This window comes from Pseudophryne corroboree, unplaced genomic scaffold, assembly GCF_028390025.1.
Source record: "Pseudophryne corroboree isolate aPseCor3 unplaced genomic scaffold, aPseCor3.hap2 scaffold_2714, whole genome shotgun sequence".
Taxonomy (NCBI): domain Eukaryota; kingdom Metazoa; phylum Chordata; class Amphibia; order Anura; family Myobatrachidae; genus Pseudophryne; species Pseudophryne corroboree.
In genome coordinates this window covers 29,604-36,121 of record NW_026969377.1, presented here as the reverse complement: position 1 = coordinate 36,121, position 6,518 = coordinate 29,604, and the positions used below count along the sequence as shown (strand labels likewise).

General features: G+C 47.2%; 6 non-coding genes and 1 pseudogene across 6 annotated transcripts; all 7 read left to right on the top strand.

Annotated features, from left to right (window-relative positions):
• The first annotated feature begins 1,683 nt into the window (after positions 1–1,683).
• On the top strand, positions 1,684–1,847 carry LOC135013675 (U1 spliceosomal RNA). Its single transcript, XR_010212324.1, has one exon. It is a non-coding gene; the product is annotated as a U1 spliceosomal RNA (small nuclear RNA).
• Positions 1,848–1,999: 152 nt separating this feature from the next.
• Positions 2,000–2,134, top strand: LOC135013677 (U1 spliceosomal RNA; annotated as a pseudogene).
• A 702-nt stretch (positions 2,135–2,836) lies between these two features.
• LOC135013691 (U1 spliceosomal RNA) lies at positions 2,837–3,000 on the top strand. Its single transcript, XR_010212338.1, has one exon. It is a non-coding gene; the product is annotated as a U1 spliceosomal RNA (small nuclear RNA).
• A 152-nt stretch (positions 3,001–3,152) lies between these two features.
• Positions 3,153–3,315, top strand: LOC135013676 (U1 spliceosomal RNA). Its single transcript, XR_010212325.1, has one exon. It is a non-coding gene; the product is annotated as a U1 spliceosomal RNA (small nuclear RNA).
• A 671-nt stretch (positions 3,316–3,986) lies between these two features.
• On the top strand, positions 3,987–4,150 carry LOC135013692 (U1 spliceosomal RNA). The gene has a single exon (XR_010212339.1). It is a non-coding gene; the product is annotated as a U1 spliceosomal RNA (small nuclear RNA).
• Positions 4,151–4,302: 152 nt separating this feature from the next.
• On the top strand, positions 4,303–4,465 carry LOC135013679 (U1 spliceosomal RNA). Its single transcript, XR_010212326.1, has one exon. It is a non-coding gene; the product is annotated as a U1 spliceosomal RNA (small nuclear RNA).
• Positions 4,466–5,136: 671 nt separating this feature from the next.
• LOC135013674 (U1 spliceosomal RNA) lies at positions 5,137–5,300 on the top strand. Its single transcript, XR_010212323.1, has one exon. It is a non-coding gene; the product is annotated as a U1 spliceosomal RNA (small nuclear RNA).
• The last annotated feature ends 1,218 nt before the right edge of the window (positions 5,301–6,518 follow it).

Below are 6,518 nucleotides of genomic sequence, written 5' to 3'. Positions count from 1 at the left end.
CTTCAATCTGACTATCAGGAACTGGACTGCGGGTGCTCCTTCCAGCACTTGCAGGGGGCGTGCAAATGGTGGAAGGTGCATGCTCTTCACGTCCAGTGTTGGGAAGGTCAGGCATCGCAACCGACACAATTGGACTCTCCTTGTGGATTTGTGATTTTGAAGAACGCACAGTTCTTTGCTGTGCTTTTGCCAGCTTAAGTCTTTTCATTTTTCTAGCGAGAGGCTGAGTGCTTCCATCCTCATGTGAAGCTGAACCACTAGCCATGAACATAGGCCAGGGCCTCAGCCGTTCCTTGCCACTCCGTGTGGTAAATGGCATATTGGCAAGTTTACGCTTCTCCTCCGACGATTTTTATTTAGATTTTTGAGTCCTTTTTTTACTGATCTTTTGTGTTTTGGATTTTACATGCTCTGTACTATGACATTGGGCATCGGCCTTGGCAGACGACGTTGATGGAATTTCATCGTCTCGGCCATGACTAGTGGCAGCAGCTTCAGCACGAGGTGGAAGTGGATCTTGATCTTTCCCTATTTTTGGAACCTCAACATTTTTGTTCTCCATATTTTAATAGGCACAACTAAAAGGCACCTCAGGTAAACAATGGAGATGGATGGATACTAGTATACTTATGGATGACGAGTGACTGACGACACAGAGGTAGCTACAGCCGTGGACTACCGTACTGCGTCTGCTAGTATAGAGATGATAATTAATGATATAAAAAAAAAATATATATAACTACTGTAGGTATATATAATATAATGACGGACCTGGTGGACACTGTCAGCAGACTGCTAAACTACTAGTATGAAGAAGATAGAAAAAAACTTCCACCACAGGTAGGTAGGTATACAATTATGGATGAGCACTGACGACACAGAGATAGCCACAGCCGTGGACTACCGTACTGCGTCTGCTAGTATAGAGATGATAATTAATGATATAAAAAAAAATATATATAACTACTGTAGGTATATATAATATAATGACGGACCTGGTGTAATTCAGATCTCTTTGTCTCAGGTCTCTCTCCAGCCTAGTTTGCTGTCTGTTTCCACTTCTCTTTTCTTGAGCCGCTGCCTTCTATGCCCTTGTGCACTCTCCTGACTTCTCCTGTCTGCTTACTTTGTGCCTTCCAACGCACAATGCAAACTACAGGTAGTGCTGCAGGGCCCACACCCTTTTACCTTGCCTTACAGAGCAGCTCTGGAGCTGTTACAGTGCCCAGCTGCAGCAAGAAATCAGCTTGAATGCTTCAGGTGCTGGGGCATAGCCAACAAGAGCCCCACACCGACGGAGGGTGGAGGTGTTTAATGCAAACTAGGGGTCAGCCAAGCGCCGCAAAAGGCCGCCATGCCCTGCATGCCCCTTTTCTCTTTTCATATGCAGACGAGGGTTGAAGCCAACTTTGACCCACTGCTTGGATGACATCACCATATGCAAATCCATCTGCGGCAGGCCTTCCCCCAGGAATGCTTGCACTAGTTGTTGCATTTGGTTTGTTGTTTGGGGGTGCTTCAGTATTAGGCAGCCTTCTGCCCTCCCATGTTCATCTGAAAATATGTGTTCTCCCTGCAGTTGTTGTCCCCAGATGAGAGTTCCCTTGTGCTGCCTCAGTTGAATCTCCTTTACTTGACAGAGATGTGCCTGAGCAGCGGCCCTCCCCAGCCCTATCCCAAATCATACTTATTTTGCATAGGAGATAACATGGTCATGAAGATTGTTCTCCCAGGGTTAGGTTCATTCATTGCATTCTGGGTATGCTGACCTCTGTGATTTCCCCAAATGTGGGAAACTCAACTGCATTATTTGTGGTAGTGGGGGACTGTGTTTGTGCTTTCCTCTGGTCAGCTCTGGTAAAAGTCAGATTTCTTTGTCTCAGATCTTCCTCTAGCCTTGTTCTTCTTTCAAGAGTTCCCTTGTGCTGCCTCAGTTGGATCTCCTTCACTTGACAGGGGGGTGCCCGAGCAGCGACCCTCCCCAGCTCTAGCCCAACTCCTACTTACCTGCCAGGTTAGATACTATGATCATGAAGTTGCTTCTCCCAGGGCAAGGCTCACCCATTGCACTCTGGGTGTGCTGCCCCTGCGATTTCCCCAAATGTGGGAAACTTGACTGCATAATTTGTGTTTCCCCTAGTCGGCTCTCATATAATTCAGATCTCTTTGTCTCAGGTCTCTCTCCAGCCTAGTTTGCTGTCTGTTTCCACTTCTTTTTTCTTGAGCCCCTCCCTTCTACACCCTTGTGCACTATCCTGACTTCTCCTCCTGTCTGCTTACTTTGTGCCTTCCGATGCACAATGCAAACTACAGGTAGTGCTGCAGGGCCCACACCCTTTTACTTGCCTTACAGAGCAGCTCTGGAGCTGTTACAGTGCCAAGCTGCTGAAAGAAATCAGCTTGATTGCTTCAGGGGCTGGGGCATGGCCAACATGAGCCCCACACCGAAGGAGGGTGGGGGTGTTTAATGCGAACTAAGGGTCATCCAAGCGCCGCAAAAGGCCGCCCTGCCCTGCATACCCCTTTTCTCTTTTCATATGCAGATGAGGGTTCCAGCCAACTTTGGCCCACTGCTTGGATGACATCACTGTATGCAAATCCGTCTTCTGCAGACCTTCCCCCTGGAATGCTTGAACTAGTTGTTGCATTTGGTTTGTTGTTTGGGGGTGCTTCAGTATTAGGCAGCCTTCTGCCCTCCCATGTTCATCTGAAAATATGTGTTCTCCCGGCAGTTGTTGTCCCCAGATGAGAGTTCCTTTGTGCTGCCTCAGTTGAATCTCCTTTACTTGACAGAGATGTGCCTGAGCAGCGGCCCTCCCCAGCCCTTTCCCAAATCATACTTATTTTGCATAGGAGATACCATGGTCATAAAGATTGTTCTCCCAGGGTGAGGTTCATTCATTGCATTCTGGGTATGCTGACCCCTGTGATTTCCCCAAATGTGGTAAACTCAACTGCATTATTTGTGGTAGTGGGGGACTGTGTTTGTGTTTTCCTCTGGTCAGCTCTGGTAAAAGTCAGATTTCTTTGTCTCAGATCTTCCTCTAGCCTTGTTCTTCTTTCGAGAGTTCCATTGTGCTGCCTCAGTTTGATCTCCTTCACTTGACAGGGGGGTACCCAAGCAGCGACCCTCCCCAGCTCTAGCCCAACTCCTACATACCTGCCAGGTGAGATACTATGATCATGAAGGTGCTTCTCCCAGGGCAAGGCTCACCCATTGCACTCTGGGTGTGCTGCTCCTGCGATTTCCCCAAATGTGGGAAACTTGACTGCATAATTTGTGTTTCCCCTGGTCGGCTCTCGTATAATTCAGATCTCTTTGTCTCAGGTCTCTCTCCAGCCTAGATTGCTGTCTGTTTCCACTTCTCTTTTCTTGAGCCGCTGCCTTCTATGCCCTTGTGCACTCTCCTGACTTCTCCTGTCTGCTTACTTTGTGCCTTCCAACGCACAATGCATACTACAGGTAGTGCTGCAGGGCCCACACCCTTTTACTTGCCTTTCAGAGCAGCTCTGGAGCTGTTACAGTGCCCAGCTGCTGCAAGAAATCAGCTTGAATGCTTCAGGGGCTGGGGCATAGCCAACATGAGCCCCACACCGACGGAGGGTGGAGGTGTTTAATGCGAACTAAGGGTCATCCAAGCGCCGCAAAAGGCCGCCATGCCCTGCATACCCCTTTTCTCTTTTCATATGCAGATGAGGGTTCCAGCCAACTTTGGCCCACTGCTTGGATGACATCACCGTATGCAAATCCGTCTTCTGCAGACCTTTTCCCAGGAATGCTTGTACTAGTTGTTGCATTTGGTTTGTTGTTTGGGGGTGCTTCAGTATTAGGCAGCCTTCTGCTCTCCCATGTTCATCTGAAAATATGTGTTCTCCCTGCAGTTGTTGTCCCCAGATGAGAGTTCCCTTGTGCTGCCTCAGTTGAATCTCCTTTACTTGACAGAGATGTGCCTGAGCAGCGGCCCTCCCCAGCCCTATCCCAAATCATACTTATTTTGCATAGGAGATACCATTGTCATGAAGATTGTTCTCCCAGGGTGAGGTTCATTCATTGCATTCTGGGTATGCTGACCCCTGTGATTTCCCCAAATGTGGGAAACTCGACTGCATTATTTGTGGTAGTGGGGGACTGTGTTTGTGCTTTCCTCTGGTCAGCTCTGGTAAAAGTCAGATTTCTTTGTCTCAGATCTTCCTCTAGCCTTGTTCTTTTTTCGAGAGTTTCCTTGTGCTGCCTCAGTTGGAGCTCCTTCACTTGACAGGGGGGTGCCCGAACAGCGACCCTCCCCAGCTCTAGCCCAACTCCTACTTACCTGCCAGGTGAGATACTATGATCAGGAAGGTGCTTCTCCCAGGGCAAGGCTCACCCAATGCACTCTGGGTGTGCTGCTCCTACGATTTCCCCAAATGTGGGACACTTGATTACATAATTTGTGTTTCCTCTGGTCGGCTCTCGTATAATTCAGATCTCTTTGTCTCAGGTCTCTCTCCAGCCTAGTTTGCTGTCTGTTTCCACTTCTCTTTTCTTGAGCCGCTCCCTTCTATGCCCTTGTGCACTATCCTGACTTCTCCCGTCTGCTTACTTTGTGCCTTCCAAAGCACAATGCAAACTACAGGTAGTGCTGCAGGGCCCACACCCTTTTACTTGCTTTACAGAGCAGCTCTGGAGCTGTTACAGTGCCCAGCTGCTGCAAGAAATCAGCTTGAATGCTTCAGGGGCTGGGGCATAGCCAACATGAGCCCCACACCGAAGGAAGGTGGAGGTGTTTAATGCGAACTAGGGGTCATCCAAGCGCCGCAAAAGGCCGCCATGCCCTGCACACCCCATTTTTATTTTCATATGCAGACGAGGGTTGAAGCCAACTTTGACCCACTGCTTGGATGACATCACCATATGCAAATCCATCTGCTGCAGGCCTTCCCCCAGGAATGCTTGCACTAGTAGTTGCATTTGGTTTGTTGTTTGGGGGTGCTTCAGTATTAGGCAGCCTTCTGCCCTCCCATGTTCATCTGAAAATATGTGTTCTCCCTGCAGTTGTTGTCCCCAGATGAGAGTTCCCTTGTGTTGCCTCAGTTGAATCTCCTTTACTTGACAGAGATGTGCCTGAGCAGCGGCCCTCCCCAGCCCTATCCCAAATCATACTTATTTTGCATAGGAGATACCATGGTCATGAAGATTGTTCTCCCAGGGTGAGGTTCATTCATTGCACTCTGGGTATGCTGACCCCTGTGATTTCCCCAAATGTGGGAAACTCGACTGCATTATTTGTGGTAGTGGGGGACTGTGTTTGTGCTTTCCTCTGGTCAGCTCTGGTAAAAGTCAGATTTCTTTGTCTCAGATCTTCCTCTAGCCTTGTTCTTCTTTCGAGAGTTCCCTTGTGCTGCCTCAGTTGGATCTCCTTCACTTGACAGGGGGTGCCCGAGCAGCAATCCTCCACAGCTCTAGCCCAACTCCTACTTACCTGCCAGGTGAGATACTATGATCTTCACTGTTAGGGCAATCAGGATGTGGAATTCCCTGCCAGGGAAGGTGGTAATGGCGGACTCTGTAATTGGATTTAAAAAAGGAATGGATACATTTCTGAATGAAAAAGCTATCCAAGGTTATAATACTTAAAATATCAACATGGTTAATCCGGGGGTAACATGAGTTATAGTAGTTAACTAGTCATAAGACATTATTCAGCAAGTATGTAGAATCATCACAACTTAAAACAGGTTGAACACGATGGGCAATTTGCCTCTATTCAACCTCAAAAACTATGTTACTATATGTTACTATATTACTATGTTACTGTAGTATACAGAACACCACAATGTAATGAGCAGTGATAGCAGAGCCGGCCATAGCTATAGGCAAACTAGGCAATTGCCTAGGGCATTTGATATGCCCAGGGGCATCAGCAGCTTCTGCTGATTAAAATGATATGCGGCATGCCTATATTCTGTGTGTAGCATTTCATATGCAGATACAGCCACAGTCTCACACAGTATAAAGGCATGCTGTATATAATTTTAATCAGCAGAAGCTGCTTGTGCATCCTAGCCACATAACAATGCAAACAAGATGCATTTTCATTAAAAAATTTGCCCAACGTTAGCACTGAGGCAATATTTATGAGGACACATCTGTATCCAAGCAGAGGTCACAGTGTTAGCGGCAGTGTGTGTGCTGTGTGCATGTGAGTGGGTTGGTTGTGCAGTAGTGTTCGGAATATGTGTAAGGAGCATTATGTGTGTCATGTAAAAATGCATTAATAATGTGCAACATATGTATAAGGGGCACTATGTGTGTCATTATGTGTTTAAGGGCATTAATAATGTGTGGCATACTGTATGTGTAACAGGGTACTACTGTATGTGTCATTATGTGTATAGGGGCACTAACAATGTGCAGCAAATGTGCAGGGGGCACTATGTGTGTCATTATGTGTATTAGGGCATTAATAATGTGCGGCATATGTGTAAGGGACAAAATGTGTAAAAGGGCATTAATAAAGGTTGTCATAATGTGTAAGCAC